General features: G+C 36.9%; 1 pseudogene; it reads right to left on the bottom strand.

Moving 5' to 3' along the window:
* LOC108974171 overlaps nt 1-9,108 on the bottom strand; it is a 10,611-nt pseudogene extending 1,503 nt beyond the window's left edge.
* Nucleotides 9,109-14,453: the final 5,345 nt, after the last annotated feature.

Here is a 14,453-nt window from a genome sequence, read left to right as displayed (position 1 = left end):
ACAACATGACCTAGCCAGCATAGCCGCTGTCTTTTAATTCGCTGAACTATGTCAATGTCGTCGTATATCTCGTGCAGCTCATCGTTCCCTCGAATGCGATATTCGCCGTGGCCAACGCGCAAAGGACCATAAATCTTTCGCAGAACTTTTCTATCGAAAACTCGCAACGTCGACTCATCTGTTGTTGACATCGTCCAAGCCTCTGCACCATATAACAGGACGGGAATTATGAGTGACTTATAATAGAGTTTGGTTTTTGTTTGTCGAGAGAGGACTTTACTCCTCAATTGCCTACTCAGTCCGTATTAGCACCTGTTGGCAAGAGTTATCCTGCGTTGGGATGAAAATAATTTTTATGTACAATTTATTACATTAAAATATTAATTTCGAGGAGGTTGACTGGAAATTGTGATGCTAAGTGTAATTACTTAATAATTAAAAAAAGATTTTTTCTAAACATTATACGCACTCTCTTACGCAATAAACTGTAGACTAATCGGAAGTATATAGCGTATAGAATATGCAAGCACTGGGTTGTCTTCTTTTTCCCAGTGCAATTATTAGGTAGTATATCATTATACTCGCAATCAAATTATCTTTATTTTGATATAAGGTTTATAGCGTAAGTGGATAGTTGCAAATCACTCTTGTCAATTAACCTGTATGCACCTGAGTACCTAAGTAGGAGTAGGTAAATATCGACCTTGGTGGTATTCAATTGCAATAGCTAATCTACTTAAAATGTATGCCATTATTTTATCTTTTTTATTATGTGGGATATTGCTTAGATATTGGTGATATTGACATAAGGTCGTTGGAAAATGCTTTTCACAGAATTTAAGGCGATGTTTATATTATATTAAAGGATTTTGTATACATATATATTGCACCCATGGAAGATGGATTCACCTACAATTTTAACAATGTACACAACGCCTATTAATCCATAAACGTTATCATCCATTGTTTCTTTTTTGAAAATTTCTAATTGTGAACCTACTTTTTCATCCTTATTTTTTGAAGATACTACGAGTATGTTTGATTGATAACTATAGCACTAGCTTACAGTGCATTTGTTGCCGAAGAAATTTTAGATGTTGCTGACTGCATATAATATGCTATTTCCAAAAATATAATTTATATATTTTTATCAGCTCTAGTTTCAGAGTTTCAGCTATGTAGGCATTACACAGAAAAAAACATGTATTTATTAAGAAACATTTTATTAAGAAAAATAATTAATCATTAAGTTCTAAAAAACTTCTTTTTAAAGCTCTTCTCCGATATGTAGAGTTTGGAAAATGACGTATTAGAGACCAACGATAGTCAGACATCATATTTGTATCCCAGAAACCCTAATAGCGCTCTTCGATGACGCGTAAGTCTTGACGCATACGCTCTCCCTGCTCTTCGCTCATATCTCCTAAATTTTCCGGAAACCTCTCTAGGTGACTATGGTGGAAGTGGAGCTTTATACTCATATTACATCCCATATTTTTTAATTGTAGCAGAAATTCTTCTACAATTCCAATATAATTTCCAGATTTTTTATTTCCGAGAAAATTCTGCATCACAGATACGAATGCTGTTCAAGCCTTTAGTTCTGACTCCGTCATAGAATTTCTAAATTGAGTACCTTTCGTAAGTTGTCTAATTTGGGGGCCATCAAAAATTCCGGCTTTAATCTTTTCCATAGTGAGCTGAGGAAATTTTTGGCAAATGTAAGAAAAGCAGTTCTCATCTTTATCTAGCGATTTTACAAACTGTTTCATAATGCCCAGTTTTATATGTAATGCTGGAAGGATAATTTTGTTACGAGCTACTAATGTATTGTGGACTATATTGTGCTTTCCAGGCTCCATTTTTTCTCTGAAGGGCCAGTTTTTTCTCACCCAATGCTCCTGTTTAGCTGTACTGTCCCAAAGACATATAAAACAGGGAAACTTGGTATAACCATTTTGTTGACCGAGAAGAATGTTGAAAATTTTTAAATGGTATTTGTATTTTATTTTGTTCAAGACCAGCGAAATGTCACAATATTCCTCCTTTAACTTTGTACTGTGGGCAATAGGTACACCAGCGTATTTATTTCATATATGTAATAGAATAAGGCTACGTTTGAGCTGTCAATTAGTAAACGCCAGTCGTTTGGTTCGTATCGCTTTAAGACCATTTTTATCAAAAAGTTTTTGATATTTGAACAAAAGGTAACGTCGTTTTCTTCGGAAAAATAACGCCGTAATTCTGCATCTGTTTCACGATAAAAACTTATTTTAGTATCGGAGAATTCTGAAGCTTGTTTAGAAAGATTTAAATCTCTTAAAAGATCATTCAACTCATTTTGGGAAAAACTTTTTGACTCATTAGACATACCTTCAAAATCAGCATCATTTTGTAAAGGTTGAGATATATTTTTAGGCTCTGAAGCGTTAGGTGAACGCTGCAGTGGACGTTGAACACAACTAGTACTTGGGTACTGCCATTTAGCTAGATTTTTAGTGTTTAAACCGTATATGTTCACACTACAAAAATAACAGTCTACGAGATGATTTTGTGGTTCTCGCCAAATAGTCGGTGTTCCAAATTTAAAGCACTTCTTTTACCACTTTTCCATAAACTTAAATATTCCACACAAGATTTACAAACACAATTGGGAGCCCAAGAATTCTTATTTTTATCCAAGAGCACCCCGAAATTGTCAAAATAGGAATTTTTCACCAACTGTGATATAACTTTTCTACAATTTTTAAACACATATTCTTCGCATATGTAGCAAAAAGTATCTGGTTTATTTAAACAACGTCTACTAGAACTACTCATGTCGCAAAAACCTGAGAAACTAATCTTAACACAGTAAAATACGCCTATTTTCGATTAATATACATATATGCTTAAATGATAAAAATCAAAAACAAGGTAACTCCATTTGCTCAAAAATGTTTGAGGGTAGATTTGACAAAAACAAGTAATAAGTGAACAATGTCAATCGCAAAATTCGCGGCAACAGACAAAAAGTTCAMTACTGCAAACTAGTCTAATCTTTATTCATTTTCTTGTTTATATCTTCTGAATTATTTATAGCTTTACTTTTTTTAATTTTGGTTCATGAATATCAGAATAATTTTTTAACTCTTCTTCAAAAACACATGCTTGCGAATAATCATCATCGATTCAATAACTGCGGACAAAACATCAAGGTTATCGTTGATAATAACATTCACAATTTTTACTCTATCCTCTGGTTTGATTTGGCCATTTATATTCGGCACTCATTGAGGACTTTTTTGATAGTGAGATGTGTTTCGATTCAATCTCATATTTATGTTTTTTGAGATATGATATTTCATAATTCTTTTCATAATCGTGTTCAATTTAAATTAAAATTTATTTCCATTTAAATTTTACTCAACGACTTTATATTTTCTATTAATATTTTCTTTATTTAGACCTTTTAATAGTATCAAATATTCAAATGACTATCCACTCTCTATTCTAGTAAAAGTAAATACTAATGTGATTCATAAAACGCATGACCTCAAAATATCTCGTTGTTCATAATTCCGTTGCGTTGTCATTTTCTGTATATGCTATGATGTTGTCGCAGGCAAATTTATTAAATTTAAAGCCCAGTAAAGGAAACTGTTTGCAGAAGTTAGATCGACAGAAAATGTTTTCAATATCTCTGGTACGGCGATCTGGAACTCTTGCGAATATAATTTAACGTATGTTTTCCAACTAAAATTGAATGAAAAGAATAGTTTATAATTCACATTATATATGCGTATTCGTAATATAATATACTTCTGTAGTTATCATAAAATTTCTAAGGGAAACTAAATACTTAGGTAACCTAGGAAGTTCTTAAAAGTACTTTAACACCACTAGTCAGCACCTGGGGAAGTTTGTATATCCTAACCACGGAGTAAAGTTCGCAACGAAATACGACACTTAGATAAAAACTTCGGAGATCAAAAAATACATTTATATATAGTATAWAACATATCAGCATGATGAGCTGAATCGATTTAGCCATGTCCGTCTGTTTGCCGGTATACATAGGAAGACTAGTTAGTTCCTCAGTTTTTGGTACTTTGCAACTCAAATATTTATTTATTTATTTAGTAAGTCTATTAACATTAATTCTTACAGACTAGTAGAGAATTAGGATGTAAATTAGAACTCTAAAATAACTAAATTACAATTACATAAATAGATAATTTAAATTAAAAAACAGAATTGAGGGTATTAATGAAGGATACCCTAGAGTGCGAAAAATCAAGAAGAACTTTCTCGGAAATCGAGTTAAACTCACATATAGCACGCTTGAGAGGAGCATATTTAGCAAAATTAGTACTTTCCTTTTTATAATAAAATGGGGAAATAGATCTGAGACAACGCTGAGGAGTATGGAAGTTAATTTTCCCTAATAAATAGGGACAGCCAATTCTTCCATTAATTACATTGAAAATAAATGAAAGACAGAGAACGGACCGTCGATTTTCTAGTAGTTTAAGATGTATAAGCAATAAACGACATGTATACGATGGTATTGGGTCAACGAACTTTAAGGAGCGGAGAGCAAATTTAAGAAAAATCTTTTGAACACGCTCGATCCTATTAATTGACGATATGCAATACCGAACGAAACATGTATACAGTAATTTTAACGTGTAGGGGTCGGAAAAATTTAAAGCACAGAGAATGATTTATAAGTGATATAGTTGATGTGATTACTGAAAGAAAATCTGTTGTCAAAGATTACCCCAGGATCTTTGATTTTAGTAACACATTTGAGGACACAATTAGAAATATTGTAACTTGTAGATAAGATGTTACGTCCCCTACCATAAGAAATCTGAAAGCATTTATCTAGATTCAGAAAAAGCTCCGATTTCAGGCACCAAGCATAAAAAGCATCAATACCACATTGAAGTTTGAATACATCTTGTGAGTTTTTGATTATTGTAAAAATTTTTAAGTCATCTGCATATAATAGGAAGTTAGCGAAAGAGAAGCAACAGGAAATGTCATTGATAAACGGCACAAAGAGAAGTGGACCTAAGACGCTTGCTCGTAGCACTCCCGATTACGCAATGAATGAATCAGATCGACACTGACAACGCATCGTCTATTGTGCAGATATAATTTAATCCACTGCAAGAAGGCCGAATGAAACCCTAAAGAMGATAGTTTTTTAATTAGAATATTGTGTGAAACTTTATCAAAGGCATTAGAGAAATCTGTGTAGACACAATCTACCTGAAATCCAGCGGAGAATGCAAACATACAATAATCGTTAAAAACCGCTAAGTTTGAAACAGCGCCCAGATACAGACCCATGCTGATTGACATTAATTATTGATTTTACTGCAAAAAATAATTTATTATTATCAGAACACTCAAAAATTTTCGAAGCTGTAGAAAGTTTAGAGATAGGCCTGTAATTGAAGACTACATCTTTTCTACCACCTTTAAGAATAGGGGTAATGCGTGTCAATTTCCAGTCAGAAATAAAATTCCCAGAGGAGAGAGACTTATTGAAGATGAGCATAAGAGGGTATACCAAGGCAGTACAATTTTTTATAAGTACAGGTGGAAGCCCATCCAAGTGCAATTTGGAGGAAGACTTAATATCACAAATAGCTTTGGCAATACCATCCTGTGAAAGACGCAGTGTGCCAAAATTTATGGAAGGGAAATTATTAGCTGAAAAAGTGGGACTATTACCAGGATCATCGTGGGTATAATTCGAATTGAAAAATTCAGCAAACAAGTTGGAGATTTCCCCAGGGGTGCATGCTGACTTATCACCCCACCGTAATGCAGAGGGAATAGCCGAACACACTTTTATAGATTTTACACAGTTCCAAAAGAAATTAGGGTTCGACTTAATTGTAGACTCCGTACTATTAATAAACCTTTTATAGAGAAACTTATCCAATTCATTAAACAGTTTTGTGGAGTGCTGATATTGAACAAAGGAAACATGATATTTAGTTGAAGAGAATTTTCTATAGCATTTGTTTCTAAGATTTTTTAAACGTTAAGTGCACCAAGGCAACTTATATGGTTGTATATGTTTGAGCGGGATATTATAATGACAAAATTTCTGAATTGATTTCTTAAAAATCGCGAAACTATTAGCTGTATCTAGTCCCGAAAGTAGATCATTACATTTAATCTCATAGAGGAGATTATTGAGTCGTTCAAAATCACAATATGCAAAATTAARACCAGGCCCATCAGTAGGTTTAACAGGAGCGAAAAGATAAGTATCCACCTCAAATGCTAGCGGAGAATGATGAATGGTGGCTGGAGTAATTGTAGAGAATCCATCGAGAAACCAAAATTTTAAATTATCACTAAGAAACACTAAGTCTAGAAACCGATCCAGACTATTTGAATAAGAGTTGATTTGAATCAGATTGAGACTAAGCAAGCTATCGAAGAGAACTAACTCCTGAAAAGACGATAAATTGGGGGGAATAAGAGCAGGACTATAGGAACAACTAGACCAGACGATATTGCTTAAATTAAAGTCACCCAGAACACAGATATTATTCTCTTCCACATTATTTAATACCAGCGAGGAAATATTATTTGCGTGCAACTTATACAACTCTAGATGACTATTAGGAGGGATGTATGAGACTGCAATGAACAGAGCGTCATTGACACAAATACATAGTTGGTCCAGAATAGAATCATCATTATCAAGCATAATTAAACGAGGACGATATTTGCGATGAACTGCTAGGAGAACACTACCCCCTCTTAAAAAGCCAGTTTTTTCATGATCTCTGTCCTTACGGAAGACATAGTAGAGATTTGAGTCAAAATATTCACTATCAAAGTAACTGGAATTCAGCCAAGTCTCAGCAATAACGATAATATCGAAATTCAAATGTGAAGCAAAGTTGCGAATAATATTTGATTTACACCTAATACCCGATAACTTTTCGTAGTACACCTTAAGACAAGAGCCAGTTGAATATGCAGAAAGCTCACGAGTAAAATCGTCGACACGCCTAACTTAAAGTTTATACTCTTAAGATTATTAATATCAGTATCCTTCTTAATTAATTTATAACATAAAAGATGCTCTTTCCCAACATTAGCATGTTTAACAACAAAAGATATAATATCTTCTTCAGTGACTGAGTYCTTAAARGCAGRCAAGTGAATCCATTTCTTAGGTATGACGACATCGAGATTACAATTGRCATTAACACCAACCACAGTTGAAGCAGCTGTAGATTTTTTGTTCCTAGTGTTCACGTTTAACTTTAAATTTCCATTAGCAGTAATTGAACTAAAAGAGTTCAGATTAACAGAATCATTAATGGCAGCTGATTGAGCAGCATTGACCGCGACAGAGGGTGATCTGGTTTAGCAGCAACTGTGGTATTATTTCTGCCTTTCGAGTAAGTGTTGATATTCCTAACAACAGCGTCAGCAAATGTATTGGTATAATTAACAGCATAGGGAGCAGCAGCAGGTCGAGCCGCAGAAGCGCAGTAATCAGCAACGTTGGACGGAACTGTAATTGTTCTATTATCAGCAGCAATAGAGAAAGTGGAGCAACCAGCAGACGGAGCGGTAGTTGAAGCTGCGGAGAATGTTTTCGGTATAGCGGGAGCGAGATAATTCACACTCACGCTATCATCAAAAACAGCAGCATTAGACGGAGAAGCATTTGTATCAACAGCAGTCGCAGCAGTGAGAGTGGCGGAAGCAGTAGAGAGAGCATTCGAAGCTGGTGCAGAAAACTTGCCGCTATCGGACAATTTCTTTTKTACAATGCATATCTCTGAATTAAGTTCGTTAATCTTAGCGATTAACGAATTTCTATCATTACATAGTTGTTGTATTAATGTGAGCGCCTTCGATTGTTCACTTCTCAGTGAACTTACTTCAAAAACCAGAGAATTAAGCAACTCATTTACCTTATTTGGAATATTAGGCTCCAACAAAGGTCCAGTTAATTCGTTATTTGATTGTTCAGCATTTTGTTGTTGCGAATTTAAGATATCAGAACACTGAGCATTACGCGCTGATGGCGATGCAGGCAGCGAACGAATGGAATTTCTCCGAGCTACCGCGCACACTTTACAATAAAAAGCATTTTTGGATTTCAGCAAAAAATCCACATCAGCCTGTGATAAATTCATACACGTCAAGTGGAACAATTGATTACATTTATGGTAGCTGATCTTGGTCTGAGCGCGATAAACTCTATGACCGCAAATACACGGCATTAATATAGAATAAATAGTAGAACGCGGAGCAGAGAAAAAATACGTCTGTTCGCAGTGAAACACATTTGCTACAAAAATTTCACACGACCTTTTCTCCTCAAGCAGCTGCTCATTTGTCAGAACCGCCGATATCGGACTACTATAGCATGTAGCTGCATTTGTTTTTTTTTAGGAGATATAACTCCGTTTGGATCGGTAGGTTATAGAATAAATTTGTCATCACTGAACCAACTCCTTGCAGCGGGGTTTCTCCGTATCCTCCTGATTCCTGATGCCATTGAGTCTAACTAGGACCGAAGGGATTTTTCTGCTGCGTCTTCGCTAAAAGGATCCGTCTAACCTCGACCTCGGTTCGGTATAGTAAAATCCAATTGGATTTATCAATGGATGGAGTCATCTTCAGAAAATCGAGTTTTTATTGTGTCGCGTTTAGTTTTAGGAACATTTTTTATAAGTATCATAGCAGAAATTGAAATATCGGAACTATTTTATTTCGGCTTCTAATAAAAAAGGAAATGTTTATTTTGACGCAAAAACGTTTTTTTAAATGAATTGTTATATTTATATTTATACTCATATAATTAATATTCCTATTTCGCAGTGATGGCTCAATGTTCATTATTTCTGGGCGTAGCTGTGGCTTATGCAAAGGACGTGGTGGCGGATTGTAATGCTGTTGTGCATATTGGGGCGCCTGTTKCTGGCGGTGAACTTGATAGTTCATTTGCGGTGGTCTATGTGGAGTGGCTGCGTACAACCTTGGTTGGGGCATGTATGCCAATTCGGGGTAAAACTCATTGTTCATTCTTCTGGGAGGTAGTGGTGGACRAAACTCTTGTGGTTTCGGCATTGCCCACGATTTTGTTTCTAACGACATTGAGGATGCCATAATATTTTGGGGTACTTCTTTGAGGCTCGTATATCTGGAGGATCCTGTCCATGCTTTTCCTCCAAGATGTGCATTAACCCGGATTTCCGAAGAACTCCCGAAGACATCGTAGCACATCTGGTATTTTGTCTAATTCAGAGACATTCCCGGGTAGTCTTGAGTCTATGGTAATGTCCGTGTAATTTGAAAAGTTGGAATTTGGATGGAATTTCGCCCTTCAGTCCTTAAGACATTGTTCACAATTCCTGTGAATACAGTAATTAACTCATCCATAGAGAATGAATTAGAAGAGGCAAGAGGCTGACCAGAAGGTGCTGGTGGCCCTTGGGGTGCATTAAGTATTGTTGGCCGAACGAGGTTGGCAGGATTAACTGGCATGATTGATATATTTCTATTATTYACTTTTTTATTTTMAAAATTACATTTATCCCTGGCGTATTTTGTTTTGAGTTAAAACTTTCCTTTCTAAATTTTTCACTTTTAGTTAGCTTATTTTAGTTTTCGATATAATATCTCGTCTAGTTCAATTATTTTTTWCTGAATTACACCCTCTTTCTTAAATTATGGCACTATTCTTAGATTGTGTTCACCTTTGCATTAAAGATTTCTTAAACATAGTTTGTTTCACATTACACAGTTTCACTTTTTATATTTTAAAAATTCKTTTACATATATGAATATATTAATATTGATTCTTAAAATTAATTCTTACTCTAGTAGCAGGTTTGCTATTGGCGACTAGGGGGCCTCTTTTCCTGCACTCCTATGGAGTCCTTGCCCAAGCCTTCGCCGTCTATGGGGTGGTAAGTATTATCCTTGTCTTCTAATGGTAGCCGCTGAGTATCACGACAGCACAAACTTTTTAACCAAGACTTGTAGATACACCCGCGAATTGTATTGATACGATTTACTAATCGCGACTAGCGAAGGCCCCACGTTGGGCGCCAGTTAAGAAATTTAAAGTGAATTTCTTTTTAAAAAGATTTTATTTAGTTCTTATTTGTTTGATTACAGAGCTAAGACTAAAACTTAAAAATTAATTTACTTAACTGGCCAACTGCTGACTTGATGTTGTTGCCAATTCTCTGAATTGACTTATTTGGGTTGCGCGTGTTGGACTTCCGCTTCACACCGAAAAATGAGCTTTTATGCTGATGAAAGCGTCTGGCTTTTGCTGTGGGAWACTAACTATTGTGCAACTAAAGATGCATTTCCGCTATGATTTACTCATTATTGCATTATTACTTTTTACTACTTTTATTTAGCAATTGTTAACATTTGCCATGTTAACATATCTTCTTCTTCTTCTTCTTGATTGGCGTAGACACCGCTTACGCGATTATAGCCAAGTTAACAACAGCGCGCCAGTCGTTTCTTCTTTTCGCTACGTGGCGCCAATTAGATATTCCAAGTGAAGCCAGGTCCTTCTCCACTTGGTCCTTCCAACTGAGTGGAGGTCTTCCTCTTCCTCTGCTTCCCCCGGCGGGTACTGCGTCGAATACTTTCAGAGCTGTCTTTTAATTCTCGTACAGATCATGGTTCCATCGATTGCGATATTCGCCGTGGCCCACGCGCAAAGGACCATAAATCTTTCGCAGAACTTTTCTCTCGAAAACTCGCAACGTCGACTCATCAGTTGTTGTCATCGTCCAAGCCTCTGCACCATATAGGCTGTCTCTTATACACATCTAGATGTGTATAAGAGACAGGGAGAAAGCAGAACTAACGGCGCGGGTATTTAGGCCAATGATATCAATATCATCGGCATACGCCAGCAGCTGTACACTCTTATAGAAGATGGTACCTTCTCTATTTAGTTCTGCAGCTCGAACTATTTTCTCCAGAAGCAGGTTGAAAAAGTCGCACGATATGGAATCGCCTTGTCTGAAACCTCGTTTGGTATCGAACGGCTCGGAGAGATCCTTCCCGATTCTGACAGAGCTTTTGGTGTTGCTCCACGTCAGCTTACACAGCCGTATAAGTTTTGGTATCCCTGAAATTCAGATATCGTGGCGTAAAGGCAGCTCCTTTTCGTGCTGTCGAAAGCAGCTTTGAAATCGACGAAGAGGTGGTGATTGTCGATTCTCCTTTCACGGGTCTTTTCCAAGATTTGGCGCATGGTGAATATCTGGTTGGTTGTTGATTTTCCAGGTCTGAAGCCACACTGATAAGGTCCAATCAGTTTGTTGACGGTGGGCTTTAATCTTTCACACACAACGCTCGATAGGACCTTATATGCGATATTGAGGAGGCTTATGCCACGGTAGTTGGCGCCGCTTTGTTGTTTTTCAGGCGGGTAATTGCTATTCCGACTTCTTCCTGGTCGGGCAATGGAACGTCTGCTCCATCGTCGTCGATTGGGGCATCGGGTTCGGCTTCTCCTGGCGTTGCGCGTTCACTGCCATTCAGCAGGCTGGAGAAGTGTTCCCTCCATAATTTAAGTATGCTCTAGGCATCGGTGACTAGATCACCTTTGGGGGTTCTACAAGAGTATGCTCCGGTCTTGAAACCTACTGTAAGCCGCCGCATTTTTTCGTAGRATTTTCGAGCATTACCCCTATCGGCCAGCTCATCAAGCTCTCCATACTCACGCATTTCGGCCTCTTTCTTTTTCTGTCTGCAAATGCGTCTCGCTTCCCTCTTGAACTCTCGGTATCTATYMCATCACGCACGTGTTGTGGTCGATCGTAACGTTGCGAGGTAGGCAGCCTGTTTTCTCTCCGCTGCGACACGGCACTCSTCGTCGTACCAGCTGTTCTTTTGTACTTTCCGAAAACCAATGGCTTTGGTTGCAGCTGTACGTAAAGAGTTTGAAATGCCGTCCCACAGTTCCCTTATACCGAATTATTGACGAGTGCTCTCAGAGAGCAGGAGTGCAAGCCGAGTAGAAAATGTTCGGCTGTCTGTTGTGATTGCAGCTTCTCGACGTCGAACCTTCCTTGCGTTTGATGGCGTGCGTTTTTTGCTGCACAGAGGCACGTGCAAATCTTCGCTGCAACAAGATAGTGGTCCGAGTCGATGTTAGGACCTCGCAGTGCACGCACATCTAAAACACTGGAGACGTGTCTTCCGTCTATCACAACATGATCGATCTGGTTGGTGGTTTTTCCATCCTCCCATGTTAAGATATACATTCGAAAATTCCGAAAATGTCTATCGCAATCACGTGCGTTTTAAGTTGGTCATTGTTTTCGAGCTAAACTTAAAGTAAGTATATATGTAGTATATATGTACATATCGGAGCGATAGTTCTTGTATTTTGTAACTGTATGTGGTAGAGCGTTCTTTGAAGTAGGCGACGCATTGGCGGTATATATTGCGGTACTATAGAATGTAAATGCATAAATAAGCATAACTGCAGGACTAGAGAAACTGTTACTGAGTGAGGTCTGATCGGGAACAGAGTGAAGAGAGGCAGGAACCGTTAGCTACTTTTAGAGCAATGAAGGGGTGCTCATATAATTAGGCGCTATGTCCTCGCAGAATTAGTTCAAGAAGTGATCTTGATAGGATTAGTTTTATTTATTATTGAGTTAGAGTAAAGTATAAAGTGTAAAACTGTGAAGTGTAAAATGATATAAAGTCATCAACAGGTAAATCCTCCACAGAATCATCAACGAATGAAATCCCCATCAGATGTCGGATCGGCTAATCCTACAAGCCGAGATTCGTAATAGGTCCTCGTAGCGTTAGAAGCATAGCACCGAAATCTAATGGACATAATCAAGTCCATGCAAATCCCAACAACGGTAACAGACGCAATGCCTGCCCATGTTGCTTTGTCAAAACTCAATCCCGATTGCGCTGGAGCGGATGCCTCTGCATGGTGTACAACGGTGGACCTTATTTTTGAGGAAGATACCCTCGAAGGTGGCGCACTTGTGATAGTGTTAAGTAAGGCGCTAGACGGCAGCTCATCCAAATGGTTATCACAAATATGTTTCGCAGACATAACCTGGGCCCGAATCGCGGCAGTCGTGAGCGAGCAAGTAATCGAATCGAGTGAAATTTCGTAACTTGTCAAGTGTGCGGATCGTCGCACCAATTCATCAATTAGCAGCGATTTTGTCCCTTTTGGCGAGTGGAGACTATCAACACACAGTGGGAAACGACTTTTTAATTTGATTGTACCAAATCACAATGTGTAAAATTGTAGGGGACGTAGTTAATGAAATGAAAACAAAACTTTGTCCACATTTCGTTAAGTTTTCCCCAAACCGTTTATCTAAATGCACTTCGTTGAGAAATATAAAGTTCCAGGAGTTATTGTTTGTCGACTAAATAAAGATGCTAAAAAAAAATATATACAAATGTTTAGTTATCGGATGTATTGATGGTACACATTTTGCCCTTCAAAAACCAACTGTGAATGAACATATGTTTTTCAACAGAGAAGAATACCACAGTCTTAATTCAATGATAGTAAGTCGCATATACAGATGTTTGTACACATAAATACATATCATATGCATTTATATATTTAGATTTGTACACCACATACTTACGAATATGTACGTACATACATATATTCACAGATTTGTGATTACGAACATGGAATTTTAGCTATTGATTCAAAATATGGTGGAGCCGCTCACGATTCCTTTGTATGGAAGCATTCTGCGCAGAGGAGACTTTTGGAGGAAGCATATAATCATATTATTTTGATTATGTCTAGCTTCTGGGTAATATATGCACTTATGCAGCTGCAAAATATATTTACAGAGATATCTACGTATTTTCTCAATTAATAGGAGATTCTGGATATCCTTTAGAACCATGGTGTTTGACACCATTTAGAAACCCCGAACATGGCTCATGAGAAGCACGGATTAATGAAATCCATGCAAAAGCACGCTGTATTGTTGAACGAACCATTGGTATACTGAAAGGCCGGTGGAAATCTCTTAGTAAAGAAGTCCGTATAGTCCTGAAAATATGGCAAAGTGTGGCAATGTACTCGTATGTGCAGCGTTGCATAACATTTCCGTACAATTTAAAAATTCAACATACAGATATTTTGTAAATGAAAACAATGATACAGAAATAGATACGGGAAATGAGACTCAATTAACTAAAATTGGTCATAAAATTAGAGATCATATTATGTTGCCTTTAGAGAATAATTGAATTAAACGTTCCAACAACATTTGGATTCATATTTTATTTTAATAAATAGATTTTCAATAAAGAACTTGGAATTAACATATCTTATATATTTGTATTTATTTATGAATTTTTCTCTTTAAAATATCAAGCTCATAAGTTTTAATTTGCAACTCTACAGCTTTTAATTTCATATCTGCAGT

Source organism: Bactrocera latifrons, unplaced genomic scaffold, assembly GCF_001853355.1.
Source record: "Bactrocera latifrons isolate USDA-ARS-PBARC rearing strain unplaced genomic scaffold, ASM185335v1 scaffold_536, whole genome shotgun sequence".
Taxonomy (NCBI): Eukaryota; Metazoa; Arthropoda; class Insecta; order Diptera; family Tephritidae; genus Bactrocera; species Bactrocera latifrons.
The sequence above is the reverse complement of the archived record's forward strand: the minus strand, read 5'-3'. Positions and strand labels throughout refer to the sequence as shown.